Source organism: Suncus etruscus, chromosome 11 (assembly GCF_024139225.1).
Source record: "Suncus etruscus isolate mSunEtr1 chromosome 11, mSunEtr1.pri.cur, whole genome shotgun sequence".
NCBI classification, from domain to species: domain Eukaryota; kingdom Metazoa; phylum Chordata; class Mammalia; order Eulipotyphla; family Soricidae; genus Suncus; species Suncus etruscus.
This window is the reverse complement of record NC_064858.1, coordinates 75,203,467-75,219,248: the sequence shown is the minus strand read 5'-3', so window position 1 is coordinate 75,219,248 and position 15,782 is coordinate 75,203,467.

Sequence of the window (15,782 nt, the reverse complement as noted above, 5' to 3'; positions counted from 1 at the left end):
CTTAGAGGAACTTGTACTACTTGGTATCCAACCAGGGTCGGCTATATACAAGGCAAATCACTATAATTCCTGCACCACCTCTCTGACCCACATTTGGTATTATTACCTATGTCTTGTGTCTAATATAGGACTTAACTTAGATAAACGTCAGTTTAACTGAAGGCAATCCGAGGCACAGGGGTTGGGAGGTGGGGTGTGTGCTGAAAACTTGCCGAGTTTGGTAATAAAATTCAGAAATGTGTTGCTGCCACCTTCTGGCCATAAGCCAACATGACAGTCAGCACAGAATACTCAAGGAGCAGCAAATTTTAGAATTTGGGGGTGCTGGGGCCGGGAAGGTGGCGCTAGAGGTAAGGTGTCTGCCTTACAAGCGCTAGCCAAGGAACGGACCGCGGTTCGATCCCCCGGCGTCCCATATGGTCCCCCCAAGCCAGGGGCGATTTCTGAGCACATAGCCAGGAGTAACCCCTGAGCGTCAAACGGGTGTGGCCCAAAAACCAAAAAAAAAAAAAAAAAAAAGAATTTGGGGGTGCTGTAGTATGCTCCTTTTTACAGATGAGACTTTTACAGAGTGTATAACGTAAAGTAGCAGCACTGGTATTAGGAGAACAGAGTTTAGGTTGCATTCTTCTCCTGAACTGTAGGAGCCCTCCAGAAGTCAGAAGTGAAGGAAGGCAAAATATGTCTTGAACTTCCCTCAATTTTATTCTAGCAACAGTCTCCAGTCCTACCATTCCCATAAAATGGCTTTTACATCTGCCTGCCTGAACTTTCCAGCCAGCTTTCAGCCTTCAGTGGGATAACAGGATCTGGTGCAGGAGGCCTTGTTTCACCCACTAAGTGAATCTTCCTTCTTTCTATGGCATGCCTGGGGCTTGGCTCACAATCACCTTTGGAGCCATTACAACCAGGTTTCTAGGCAGGGCATGTTGCTCAGTGAACAAATAATATATGAGGCCCTGAGTTTAGCCCCTGTAACCACCACCACCACAACAAAAGAAACAGATTTCAGTGTCTGATTCAGGTCTCCTGAATATCTATAAACTGCATCTTTGTTTGGTGGTGCTGGGAGGAATGCTAGGCTCTCACATATGCAGAGCATATGACATATTATTGAGCTACACATTTCCCAGCTGAGAAAAATTATTTAAAAATCTAAAATTAGATGGGGCTGGAGAGATAGCATGGAAATAAGGCATTTGCCTTTCATGCAGGAAGTCTGTGGTTCAAATCCTGGCATCTCATATGGTACCCTGAGCACTGCCAGGTGTGATCCAAAAAAATAAAAATTAAAAAAATATCTAAGATTGGGGCCAGAGAGAGATAGCACAGCGGTGTTTGCCTTGCAAGCAGCCGATCCAGGACCAAAGGTGGTTGGTTCGAATCCCGGTGTCCCCGTGCCTGCCAGGAGCTATTTCTGAGCAGACAGCCAGGAGTAACCCCTGAGCACCGCCGGGTGTGGCCCAAAAACCAAAAAAAAAAAAAAAAATCTAAGATTGGGGCCAGAGAGAGATAGCATGGAGGTAAGGCATTTACCTTTCATGCAGAAGGATGGTGGTTCGAATCCCGGCATCCCATATGGTCCCCGTGCCTGCCAAGGGCGATTTTCTGAGCATGGAGCCAGGAGTACCCCCTGAGTGCAACCGGATGTGACCCCCCCAAAAAACAAAAAAAAAAATAAAAGTGGTGTTGGTACAACTGGTCAGCACATGCAAAAAACAAACAAACTCGGACCTCTATTTAACACCATGTATAAAAGGTGAAATCAAAATGGATTAAAGACCTTGATATCAGACCCGAAACCATAAAGTATATAGAAGAAAACATGGGTCTGGAGTGATAGCATGGTGGTAGGGCATTTATTTGCTTTGCATGCTGCTGACATGAAACGGCCCTGGGTTTGATTCCTGGCATCCCATATGGTCCCCCATATGGTCCTCCCTGCCAGGAGCAATTTGTGAGCTCAGAGACAGAAGTAACCCCTGAATGCCACTGGGTGTGGCCCCAGAAAATAAATAAATTTGAAGAAAAGAAGAAAAAGTAGGCAAAATACTCCATGACATTGAAACTAAAGGCATCTTCAAGGAGAAAATAACACTGTCCAAACAGGGAAAGCTTCTTCTTCTTCTTCTTTTTTTTTTTTTTTGTTTTGGGGCCACACCCAATGATGCTCAAGAGTTACTCCTGGCTACGCGCTCAGGGGACCATATAGGACGCCTGGGATTGAACCATGGTTCATCCTGGGTTAGCAAGTGCAAGGTAAATACCCTACCATCACACCTCTCTGCACCATTGTTCCACCAGGAGAAGCCTCTGCACTTCAAAGAAAACAATTATAGGGGCCGGAGCGGTGACACAAGTGGTAAGGCATTTATTTGCCTTGCACAGACTAACCAAGGCAGCAGTGGTTTGATCCCCCAGCATCCCATATGGTCCCCCAAGTCAGGAACGATTTCTGAGTGCATAGCCAGGAGTAACCCCTGAGCGTCACCAAGTGTGGCCTAAAAAAGCAAAAACAAACAAACAAACAAACAAAAAAACTGATTCAAAGGAATCAGTTACTAAGGTAAAATGGTTACCCACAGAATGGTAGAAACTATTCACACAATACCCATTAGATAAGGGGCTAATATCTAAGATTTATAAGGTACCAACAGAACTTAACAAGATAAAAAAATAAACAGGGCTGGAATAGTAGCACAGTGGTAAGGCATTTGCCTTACACTTCCTGACCCAGGACGGACACGGGTTCGATCCCTGGCATCCCATAGGGTTTCCCAAGCCAGGAGTGATTTCTTTTTTTTTTTTTTTTTTTTTTTTTTGTGGTTTTTGGGTCACTCCCGGCAGTGCTCAGGGGTTACTCCTGGCTCCATGCTCAGAAATTGCTCCTGGCAGGCACGGGGGACCATATGGGACGCTGGGATTCGAACCGATGACCTCTTGCATGAAAGGCAAACGCCTTACCTCCATGCTATCTCTCCAGCCCCAAGGAGTGATTTCTGAGCACAGAGCCAGGAGTAACCCCTGAGCGCCACTGGGTGTGACCCAAAACACACACACACATACACACAAACACACACACACAATAAATAACACAAGAAAAAACATCTAACCTCATCAAAAAGTGGGGAGAAGGAGGGGCCGGCGAGGTGGCGCTAGAAGTAAGGTGTCTGCCTTGCAAGCGCTAGCCAAGGAAAGATCGCAACCACGGTTTTATCCCCCGGCGTCCCATATGGTCCCCCCAAGCCAGGGGCAATTTCTGAGTGCTTAGCCAGGAGTAACCCCTGAGCATCAAACGGGTGTGGCCCTAAAAATACCAAAAAAAAAAAAAAAAAAAAAGTGGGGAGAAGGGGGCCGGAGAGATAGCATGGAGGTAAGGCGTTTGCCTTTTATGCAGGAGGTCATCGGCTCGAATCCTGGCGTCCCATATGGTCCCCCATGCCTGCCAGGAGCCATTTCTGAGCATGGAGCCAGGAATAACCCCTGAGCACTGCCGGGTGTAACCCAAAAAACACAAAAAAAGAAAAAAAAAGTGGGGAGAAGAAATGAACAGATATTTCCTCAAAGAAGAAATAAGATGGGGGCCGGAGAGATAGCATGGAGGTAAGGTGTTTGCCTTTCATGCAGGAGGTCATCGGTTCGAATCCCAGCGTCCCATATGGTCCCCCGTGTCTGCCAGGAGCAATTTCTGAGCATGGAGCCAGGAATAACCCCTGAGCACTGCCGGGTGTGACCCAAAAACCACACAAAAAAAAAAAAAAAAAAAAAAAAAAGAAATAAGATGGCCAAAAGGTATATAAAAAATGCTCCACATCACTAATCATCAGGGAGATGCAAATCAAAACAATAATGAGATATCATTTCATACCACAGAGACTGGCACATATCACAAAGAACAAGAACAACCACCGCTGGCGTGAATGTGGGGAGAAGTGTTCTGGTAAGAATGCAATCTTGGGTCGGAGAAATAGCATGGAGGTAGGGTGTTTGCCTTGCATGCAGAAGGATGATGATTCAAGTCCTGGCATCCCATTTGGTTCCCCGAGCCTGCCAGGAGTGATTTCTGAGCATAGAGCCAGGAGTAACCCCTGAGCATTGCCGGGTGTGGCCCCAAAACAAAAACAAAAACAAAAAAGAATGCAATCTTGTCCAGCCTTTTTGAAAAACAATATGGATATTCCTTTTAAAAAATGGACATTGAGGGGCCGGGCGGTGGCGCTGGAGGTAAGGTGCCTGCCTTGCCTGCACTAGCCTAGGACGGACCGCGGTTCGATCCCCCGGCGTCCCATATGGTCCCCCAAGAAGCCAGGAGCAACTTCTGAGCGCATAGCCAGGAGTAACCCCTGAGCGTCACCGGGTGTGGCCCAAAAACCAAAAAAAAAAAAAAAAAAAAAAAAAAAAATGGACATTGAGTTCCCATATGATCCAGCAATACCACTCCTAGGGATATACTGTAGGATCACAAAAACACAATACAATAATGTCCTCTACACTCCTATGTTCATGGTAGCACTATTTACAATAACTGGAATCTGGAAACAACCCAGATGCCCAACAACAAATGAGTAGCTATAGATAGTGGTACATCTATACATTCGAATACTATGCAGCTGTTAGAAAAGAAAGTGGAGCCAGAGCGGTGGCACAAGCAGTAGGGCATTTACCTTGCACATGCTAACCAAGGACGGACTGTGGTTCTATCCCCCAACATACCATATGGTCCCCCCCCAAGCCAAGAATGATTTCTGAGCACATAGCCAGGAGTAACCCCTGAGTGTCACCGGGTATTGTCCCACCCCCTCCCAGTGTAGGGGCCACGGGACTAGAGCAATAGTACAGTGGGTAGGGCACTTGTCTTGCTGACGTAGGTTCAATTCCCAGCACCCCAGGTCCTCTGAGTACCTCCAGGAGTAATTCCTGAGCTCAGAACCAAGAGTAATCTCTGAGCACTGTGCAACTCAACGTGCCCCCCCCCCAAAGGAGTGATAGTACAGTGAATAGGGCAATTTGACTTGCACATGCCTGATCTAGGTTTGATCTCTGGCACCCATATGGTGCCCCAAACTCACCAAGAATAATCCCTGAGAACAGAGCCAGGAGTACCGTATTTGCCGGCATATAAGACGACCCTTCAACCCATGAAAAACTTCCTAAAAGTCGGGAGTCATATTATATGCTGGTATACGTCATGCTAAAACTTGTTCCAGCTTCAGGGACGAGTGATCCGCACCCCTCTTACTTTTAAAAAGTAACTGGCCCTCTTTTTTTTTTTTAATGGTTTTTGGGCCACACTCGATGACGCTCAGGGGTTACTCCTGGCTATGCGCTCAGAAGTCACTCCTGGCTTGGGGGACCATATGGGATGCAGGGGGATCTAATCGCGGTCCGTCCTAGGCTAGCGCTGGCAGGCAGACACCTTACCTCTAGCGCCACCATGCCGGCCCGGGATGTGGCCCTCTTTTTTTTTTTTTTTTTTTTTTGTGGTTTTTGGGTCACACCCGGCAGTGCTCAGGGGTTATTCCTGGCTCCAGGCTCAGAAATTGCTCCTGGCAGGCACGGGGGACCATATGGGGTGCCGGGATTCAAACCGATGACCTCCTGCATGAAAGGCAAACACCTTTTTTTTTTTTTTTTTTTTGGTTTTTGGGTCACACCTGGCAGTGCTCAGGGGTTATTCCTGGCTCCAGGCTCAGAAATTGCTCCTGGCAGGCACAGGGGACCATATGGGGCACCGGGATTCGAACCGATGACCTCCTGCATGAAAGGCAAACGCCTTACCTCCATGCTATCTCTCCGGCCCCAAAGGCAAACACCTTACCTCCATGCTATCTCTCCGGCCCCCGGGATGTGGCCCTCTTAAAAATATTTTAAATATTAAAAAGTCTTGTGTGTGTGTGTGTGTGTGTGTGTGTGTGTGTGTGTGTGTGTGTGTGTGTGTATGTGGTTTGGGGAATTGAACATACAAGACATATGCTCTTATGCTAAGCCACATCTCAGGCCCTGATTTTATTTTTAAAGAGAAAATGAAAGTTTTGGGAAGTCAGACAAGTGTTTAAGGTAGGGCGTTTTCCTTGCACACTGTAGACCTGGGTTCAATTCCAGGCACCACCACCAGGAGAATGAGCACAAAACCAGGAGTAATCCCAGAGCCCCAAGGTGTGTCTGGCCTCCAAAACAGTTTCTTCTAGAAGTAAAATACCTGCCCAGGGACAGTGGGGGTGGGTGGGAGTGGGAGGGGTGGGATGGGAGGGAAACGGGGGCATTGGTGGTGGGAAATGTGCACTGATAAAGGGTGGTGTACATTCTGTGAAACAATTCTATGAACAATTGTGTATCCATGGTGCTTAAATAAAGTAATTATAAAAATAATAAAATTAGGGGCCGGAGAGAGAGCATGGAGGTAAGACATTTGCCTTTCATGCAGATGGATATAGGTTCAAATTCCGGTGTCTCATATGGTCTCTCGAGCCTGCCAGGAGTAATTTCTGAGCGTAGAGCCAGGAATAACCTCTGAGCGCTGCTGGGTTAAAAAACCAAAAATAGGGCCCGGAGAGATAGCACAGCGGTGTTTGCCTTGCAAACAGTTGATCCTGGACCAAAGGTGGTTGGTTCGAATCCCGGTGTCCCATATGGTCCCCCGTGCCTGCCAGGAGCTATTTCTGAGCAGACAGCCAGGAGTAACCCCTGAGCACCGCCGGGTGTGGTAAAAAAAAAAACCCAAAACAAAACAAAACAAAAATAAATAAATAAATAAATAAATAAATAAATAATAAAATTAGGGGCTGGAGAGATAGCCCAGAAGTAGGGCATTTGTCTTGCATGTGGCAGGCCCAGGACAGACCTGGGTTCGATTCTCTAGCATCCCATATGGTTCCCAAGCCTGCCAAGGGAGATTTTTAAGACTAGAGCCAGGATTAACTTCTGAGCGCCCCTGGGTGTGACCCAAAAACAAAAAAAATATTACATTGAAAAAAATTAAAAAGCACTATCCCTGGCCATACAAGTCACAGGATATGTACACGACTGAGGAGCCTGCTTTCTGTCTGCAGCCATTGAACACTAGACGGAGAGCAAGGTCGGCTTAATTGGGCAGCACCACAAGTTTTGTTTTTTTGGGGGGTCACACCCAGCAGCACTCAGGGGTTACTCCTGGCTCTATGCTCAGAAATTGCTCCTGGCAGGCTCGGTGGACCATATGGGATGCCGGGATTCAAACCACTGACCTTCTGCATGCAAGGGAAATGCCTTACCTCCATGCTATCCCTCTGGCTCTCAGCACCACAAGTTTTAATAATCGTTATTCTCTGCATCATTTCCAGTTCTCAAAAATGTTTATAATTATCCAACATGCCTCAGGATGAGTGGAACATCTTTTCTCAAATCAAGGGGTCTTGTCACATTAACTTAACCTAAGCTCCAATTGCCTGCAGATTGCTCTTACAGGGATAGGAGAGTATACAGCAATTAGAGTGCATGTCAAACATGCACCAGGCCTAGGTTTAAACCCAGCATCACATGGTCTCTGAGCATTACAGTGCAGCATCGAAGGCTCTTGAGAACATTCTTGATGGCCCAAGTAATCTCCAGCAGCATAGGGCTCAAGCGTATTTTGGGCTTCATGCATTGAACTGCTAGTCTGGTTGACAGAATTGCCCATGGAGTTCCTGAATCTCCTGAGTACTGCTTGGGTCCTCCCAACACCAAAGATTGATCTTACTTCCTTACTTTCCATATATGAATCTTGTTGAGGGTCTGGGTGGACCTACAAAGATGGCCATGGCATTTTGACTTTTATCAAAGGAGGACCTGGAGTAGTATTACAGAAGGGTACTTGTCTTACATGTGGCAGACCTGGGTTTGATCCTGAGCATCCCACATCTTTCCCCTAGCACTGCCAGGTATGATTCCTGAGTTCAGATCCAGGAGTAATCCCTGAGTATGCCAGGTGGAGCCCCAAAACAAGAAAATAACAGAAAAACAACATAATGGGCTGGCGAGGTGGCCCTAGAGGTAAGGTTCTGCCTTGCAAGCGCTAGCCAAGGAAAGGACCTCGGTTCAATCCTCCGGCGTCCCATATGGTCCCCCCAAACCAGGGGCAATTTCTGAGTGCTTAGCTAGGAGTAACCCCTGAGCATCAAATGGGTGTGGCCCGAAAAAAAACACAAAAAAAACATAACAAATAAAAAACAAAGAAAAGAGAGTCTAAGAGTGCATAGTAATTGAGATAGAACTGGAGAAATAGTACAGTGGGTGGGGTGCTGACCTGGGATCAATCCCTGGCTCCTCTTATTATGGTTTCCCAAACTCCTTCAGGAATAATATCTGAGTGCAAGCCAGGAGTAAACTTTGAGCACTCTGGGTTTGACCCCAAAACAAACAAAAAAGACCACTGTTGGTAGGGTGTTTGCCTTGCACATGCCTGACCCAGGACAGGCGAAGTTTCTTTTTGTTTTGTTTTGTTTAGTTTTTGTTTTTTGTTTTGTTTTCGGGTCACACCCGGCAGCGCTCAGGGGTCACTCCTGGCTCCATGCTCGATAATCGCTCCTGGAAGGCTCAAGGACCATATGGGATGCCAAGATTCCAACCACCGATCTTCTACACACAAGGCAAATGCTTTACCTCCATGCTATCTCTCCAGCCCCCAGATCATCCCATATAGTCTTCCAAGCCAGGAGTGATTTCTGAGGGCAGAGCTAAGAGTAATCCCTGAGGGCCCAGAGAGATAGCACAACGGAGTTTGCCTTGCAAGCAGCCGATCCAGCACCAAAGGTGGTTGGTTCGCATCCTGGTGTCCCATATGGTCCCCCGTGCCTGCCAGGAGCTATTTCTGAGCAGACAGCCAGGAGTAACCCCTGAGCACTGCTGGGTGTGACCCAAAAAAAACAAAAAAACAAAAACAAAAAAAAAAGAGTAACCCCTGAGCGATGCCTGGTGTGCCTCCCCCCTCTCCCCCCACCCTCCCGGCAAAAATGAGACCACTGTCTTTTTTTTTTCTATTGTTTTTGGGTCACACCTGATTGTGCTCAGGGGTTACCCCTGGCTATGTGCTCAGAAATTACTCCTGGAAGGCTTGGGGGATCATATGGAATGCTTGGGGGAACATATGGAAGGCTTGGGGGATCATATGGAGTGAACTTGGCCCCATGCAAGGTAAACACTTACCTGCTATGCTATCACTCTGCCCTATCTTTTTTTTTTTTTTTAATAAAATAAGGGGCCGGAGTGGTGGCGCAAGCGGATGGATCTCAGTTTGATCCTCCAGCATCCCATATGGTCCCCCAAGCCAGGAGTGATTTCTAAGCGCAGAGCCAGGAGTAACCCCTGAGCATCAGTGGGTGCAACCCAAAAACCAAAAACCAAAATAAATTATTTAATTGAATTATCATGAGATACAGTTACAAAGTTGTTTAAGATTGTGTTTCAGCCATACAATGTCCAACACTCATCCCTATAACAATGTTATTTCCTGGGGCTGGAGAGATAGCATGGAGGTAAGGCATTTGCCTTGCATGCGGAAGGACGATGGTTCGAATCCCAGCATCCCATATGCCTCCCCCCACTATTGTGCCTGCCAGGAGCGATTTCTGAGCGTAGAGCCAGGAGTAACCGCTGAGCACTGCTGGTGTGACCCAAAAACCAAAAAAAAAAAAAAAAAAAAGAATTCCTGCCACCAATGTTCCTATTTCCCTCTCACGTACTTTCTCTCTCTTTCTCTCCTCTCTCTCTCTCTCTCTCTCTCTCTCTCTCTCTCTCTCTCTCTCTCTCTTTTAGGCACTTATAGCTTGCAATATTGTTACTGGATTGTTACTGTATCATATATATATGTATATATATGTATATATATATATCTCACTTTACTTACTTTTAGCACAGTTCTTGTCCAGAGTGATCATTTCTAAGACCACTGTCTTATGGTGCAGGCTCTGAGCCAAAGTGGGTTATGTCTGGTTATGTAAGTGCTGATAGGGCACTTATCTTATACATGGCCCATCTGAGGTCAATCCCCAGAATCCCATATGGTCCCTTGCCATAGTGATTCCTGAGTCTAGTAAGCCCTGAGCATCATGAGGTGTGCCCCAAACAAACAACAAAAAGAAAAGGAGGTGGAAATGCCCAAACTTTTGACAATTTTGCACCTTCTCTTTACTCTCACTATCCAAATTTAGAAGGACTCCGTGGGGTTAGAAAAAAACTAAAGCAGATTGGCCTGAGGTTTGTAGTTTGGAAGTCTGATAATTTCTCTCTGCCCCATAACATCATATTGGAACTGATCGGACTCTAAGAATACTTGCACTGGTACAGACCCCAGGCCCTTGGCTGGAGAGTTCCCACAAATACTGTCAGTGGAGACTGCCCAGTGGAGCCATTCTTAACCTTCATTCACCTTTTTTTTTATTACCATACTAAAAATCACACCCAAATGACATATCTCCATCATTTTTCATACTTCTGATATATATTCAATGTATGGCCTTCAACAAGTCCTGCTCATCTTCTTTCTCTTTGGTGAATATGTTTCCTGAAAAACTACATAATACATATCAGCTGTTACATCACTATCTCTACTGGGCCTATAATCAAACCCTGTTCCTTCTCTTCAAAGCTGTTCTTGGGGCCAGAGCAATAGCACAATGAGTAGGGTGTTTGCCTTGCATGTGGCAGACCCCAGTTTAATTCCTGGCATCCCATATAATCCCCGAGTAATTTTTTAATGTCTTCTTTTTATTTATTTATTTTATTTGTTTTTTGGGGCCACACCTAGTGATGTTCAGGGGTTACTCCTGGCTTGGGAGACCATATGGGATGCCAGGGATCAAATCCAGGTCCATCCTGGGTCAGTCATGTGCAAGGCAAATGACCTACTGCTGTGCTTTCACTCCAGGAGCCCCCTCCACCCCTGAGTAATTCCTGAGTGAAGAACCAGGAGTAACCCTGGGTGACACTGGGTGTGAACACAAGACTAAACAAAACAAACAACAACAAAATGCTGTTCTCTAGAGAGAGAAAGCTCAGTACATTGAGAATCAGCTGAATGGGTTCACAGCCCCTAGAACTGATGGGTGTGGGCCCAAAACAAGGCTCTTTTTCAGCATATACTGGTGGACATTTATCCCAACGTAAGTTGTTTTCTAGCCTATAAAGATCCTCTTTTCCTTCCCTTTCTTCATCTTTTGTTGTGACATAGGGCCACACCTGGCTCTGCTTCTGAGATCACTCCTAGTGGTGTTCAGGGGCCATGTAACTCTGGGGATCAATCCCAGGTTCCTAAAAATCCTCACTCAACAGAACTCAGACCCATGCCCCTTTCACATTTAGCTGTACATGAGCTTTTTCACATGACAATTTGAATCCCATGACAGCCTGACAGTGGGCTACTTGATGGATTTTTGCTGAAACAGAAACTTTCAGCAGTTGCTTGCTAAAGTGGCTAGAATGCCAGTTAGACATGCTGGATACTGTCCCCTTACTTCTCTCCTTCCTCTTTCCAGTGTCCATTGAGCCTTCTCAATGGCTGGAGCCTCCCAGAGTGAAGGTGGATTGTTCCCTGGTAAAGCTAGGTGAGGATGCCCTAAGCTATGAGTGCAGGGGAGAAATCTGGGGCCCAGGCATCACTGGTCAGGCTCCTTACTTCTCTTTCTGCCAGCAGATCTCAGCTGCAGGGGTTGCAGTTTGGGGTCCAGACTTGATTTAGGTCCAATGGCAATTCAGATTATTGACAGTTACAAAACAGTGACCTAGATCTTGGGGTATATTTGCTATGTAGACTGTCTGGTCTCTCTCACTGGCACAGGAGAGAGAAATCCTCAGAATAAGGACAGAGCCGTCCCCAACCACAGGCATTTTGTTCTTCAAATTCTCCAAGCTCTGTCCTACTGGAATAATTTTTCTCAGCTAAAATCTTGTCTTTCACCTTTCACCTTCTTTCACCTATTGCAGGCTGCTTAAAGGTTTCATTCTTGTCCTCATCTTGGCACCCGTGAAAGAAGACTTGTCTGTGAGGCTTGCTCAGGTACTTGGCACTGACTCATCTGGCCAGGGGTGACTGATCAAGGGGCTTCAGGCTCTTGAGGTTCCAAAAGGCTACTCCCAAGGCTGAGGACCTTAAGGTAAAGTCCCTGAGACCATTGAATCCCATTTTCCAGGAACTCTGCTTGGGAAATGCTTGGGAAATTCTGGTTCCAAGAATGACTCTTGGGGATAGGGTATTGTGAGGTGCCAGTCTCAGCTGAACCTGCTGAATGTATCTTTTCCTTCATCACTCACATGTCCTTTTCCCAGCATGTTCTTATGACCTGTCAGCCTCCTATATTGGCTAGGAAAAAAAAAAACTTTTATTCAGCCAGCTCCATCTTTTCCAAGCTTTTTTTTTTTTTAACTATTAAAACTGTTTCACAGGGGTGTCAGAGCGATAGCACAGCAGTAGGGTATTTACCTTGCATATAGCCAACCTAGGAACAACCCAGGTTCAGTTCCTGGCATTCCATATGGTCCCCTGACCCTGACAGGAGCGATTTCTGAGCACAGAGCCAAGAGTAACACCTGACCACTGCTGGGTGTGGCCACAAAACAACAACAACAACAAAACTATCTCACAGCATGATAGTCACCAAGTTGTTGATGGTTGATCTTCAATCTTTCACCCATTGCTTCACCATTGTTACACTTCCTGCCACTATTGTCCTATTTCCCTCCAGTACCACCTCATTCCTTGCAGCCTGCTTCCATGTCACTTTTCTTCTTCCCTTTTGGACACTGTGGTTTGCAATACTGTTACTGAAAGAGTGTGTCATGCAGTTCAATTTCATTTTAAAGTACAATTTTACATGTCATGGCAGCTTTTAACTAAAATAGGGAAGAAACTATTTCAAGCTCATCCACTAGAGATGTGTTTTGGGATGCTTTTCTTTGGGACTCTTAGCTGGTACTCTTTGAGCATGCAGGATTTGGTTGTATGCAGTCTTTAGTTCTGGGAGTTTCTCTGCAATGATGTCCTTGACTGTTGATTCTTCCTGGGTATTTTCTTCCTGGGTCTCTGGGACTCCAATGATTCTTATGTGGTTTCTGATGAGTTTATCAAAGACTTCTATTTTCATCTGTTCACATTCTTTGAATAATTTTCCATTGTCTGATTATTTGCTTTAAGGCGCTTTTCCAATCTGTTCTGTTGTATGGAGTTGTTATTCATTTCATCTTTCAGCTCGATGATTCTGTCCTCAGCTGCTGTTAACCTCTTGGAGAGGTTCTTCATTGAGGTTTTCATTTCGTCTACTGAGTTTTTCAGACCTGTTATTTCAGTTTGGAGTTTTCTGATTTCTATCTTCATATCCTCTTGATTCTTATTTGTGGTCCTTCTACACCTCAAAGGAAATAGTGAATAGGATACAAAAGTCACCCACAGAATGGGAGAAACTATATCCAATATGCATCAGATAAGGAGTTAATATATAATATATACAAGGTACTGACAGAACTTAAGAAAACATGTAATGGGCCCAGAGAGATAGCACAGCGGCGTTTGCCTTGCAAGCAGCCAATCCAGGACTAAAGGTGGTTGGTTCGAATCCCGGTGTCCCATATGGTCCCCCGTGCCTGCCAGGAGCTATTTCTGAGCAGACAGCCAGGAGTAGCCCCTGAGCACCGCCGGGTGTGGCCCAAAAACCAAAAAAAAGGGCCGGGAAGGTGGCACTAGAGGTAAGGTGTCTGCCTCGCAAGCGCTAACATAGGACGGACAGCGGTTCTATCCCCCGGTGTCCCATATGGTCCCCCCAAGCCAGGGGTGATTTCTGAGTGCGTAGCCAGGAGTAACCCCTGATCGTCAAACGGGTGTGGCCCAAAAACCAAAAAAAAAGAAAAAAGAAAAAAGAAAACATCTAACCCCATCAAAAAAATGGGAAAAGAGGGCCCAGAGAGATAGCACAGCGGCGTTTGCCTTGCAAGCAGCCCATCCAGGACCAAAGGTGGTTGGTTCGAATCCCGGTGTCCCATATGGTCCCCCATGCCTACCAGGAGCTATTTCTGAGCAGACAGCCAGGAGTAACCCCTGAGCACTGCCGGGTGTGATCCAAAAACCAAAAAAAAAAAAGGGAAAAGAAATGAACAGACACTTCCTCAAAGAAGAAATACAGATGACCAAAAGGCACATTAAAAAATGCTCTATGGGGCCGGAGAAATAGCATGGAGGTAAGGCGTTTGCCTTGTGTGCAGAAGGTTGGTTGTTCAGGGCCGGAGAGATAGCATGGAGGTAAGGCGTTTGCCTTTCATGCAGAAGGTCATCGGTTCGAATCCCGGTGTCCCATATGGTCCCCCGTGCCTGCCAGGAGCAATTTCTGAGCCTGGAGCCAGGAATAACCCCTGAGCACTGCAGGGTGTGACCCAAAAACCACAAAAAAAAAAAAAAAAAAAAGAAGGTTGGTTGTTCAAATCCCAGAGTCCCATATGGTCCCCCGAGCCTGCCAGGAGGGATTTCTGAGCACAGAGCCAGGAGTAACCCCTGAGCACCGCCGGGTGTAAACAAAAAAAACCAACCAAACAAAAAATGCTCCACATCACTAATCCTCAAGGAGAAGCAAATCAAAACAACAATTGAGGTACCATCTCAAGCCACAGAGAACAGCACACATCACAAAGAACAAAAACAATCAGTGCTGGCGGGGATGTGGGGACAAAGGAACTCTCATTCACTGCTGGTAGTAATGTTATCTAGTCCAGCCTTTCTGGAAAACAATAGGGAGATTCCTCAAAAAAAGAAATGGAAATTGAGCTCCCATATGACCCAGCTATACCACTCCTAGGGATATACCCTAGAAACGCAAGAACAGAATACAAAAATGCCTTCTGCACACCTATATTCACTGCAGCGCTATTTACAATAGCCAGAAACAACACAGGTGCCCAAAAACAGATGAATGGCTAAAGAAACTGTGGAAATATACAGCCATGAGGAAAAATGAAGTCATGAAATTTTCCTATACATGGATGGACATGGAAACTATTACGCTGAGTGAAATAAGTCAGAGGGAGAGACAGACAGAATGGTCTCATTTATCTATGGGTTTTAAAAAAAATGAAAGACATTATTGTAATAATACCCAGAGATAATATAGATGAGGGCTGGAAGGACCAAGTCATGATATGAAGCCCACCTCAATGAATGGTGAATGCAGTTACAAAAATAACTACACTAACAACTATTATGACAATGTTAATGAGTGAGAAAAGTAGAATGCAGGCAGAGGGTGGGGGAAGAGGGAGTTGAGGACATTGTTGGTGGGAACGTTGCACTAGTGAAGGGGATGTTCTTTTTATGACTGAAACCCAACTACAATCATGTTTGTTATCATGGTGCTTAAAGATATTATTTAAAAAGAAAAAAAATTTTTTTCGTGTTTCGGGCCACACATGTTTGATGCTCAGGGGTTACTCCTGGCTAAGCACTCAGAAATTGCCCCTGGCTTGGGGGGACCATACGGGACCCTGGGGGATCGAACCATGGTCCTTCCTTGGCTAGTGCTTGCAAGGCAGACACCTTACCTCTAGCACCACCTCGCCGGCCCCAAAGAAAAATATTTTAAAAAAGGAAAAAAAAAATAAAGCCATCCACTAACTTTGATTAAATAATAGCAACAGCTCTAGAAACCTAGCTTGATTTGAAATTTCAGTTTCACCTTTACACTGGCTATTATTTAGCCCCCAAACACCATCATGTTGTAGCAGATCAGTTGGGAACTTATTGAATATGGTATTAGAAGGCCCACTTGAGATCTAGATTCCAGTTTCCTCTA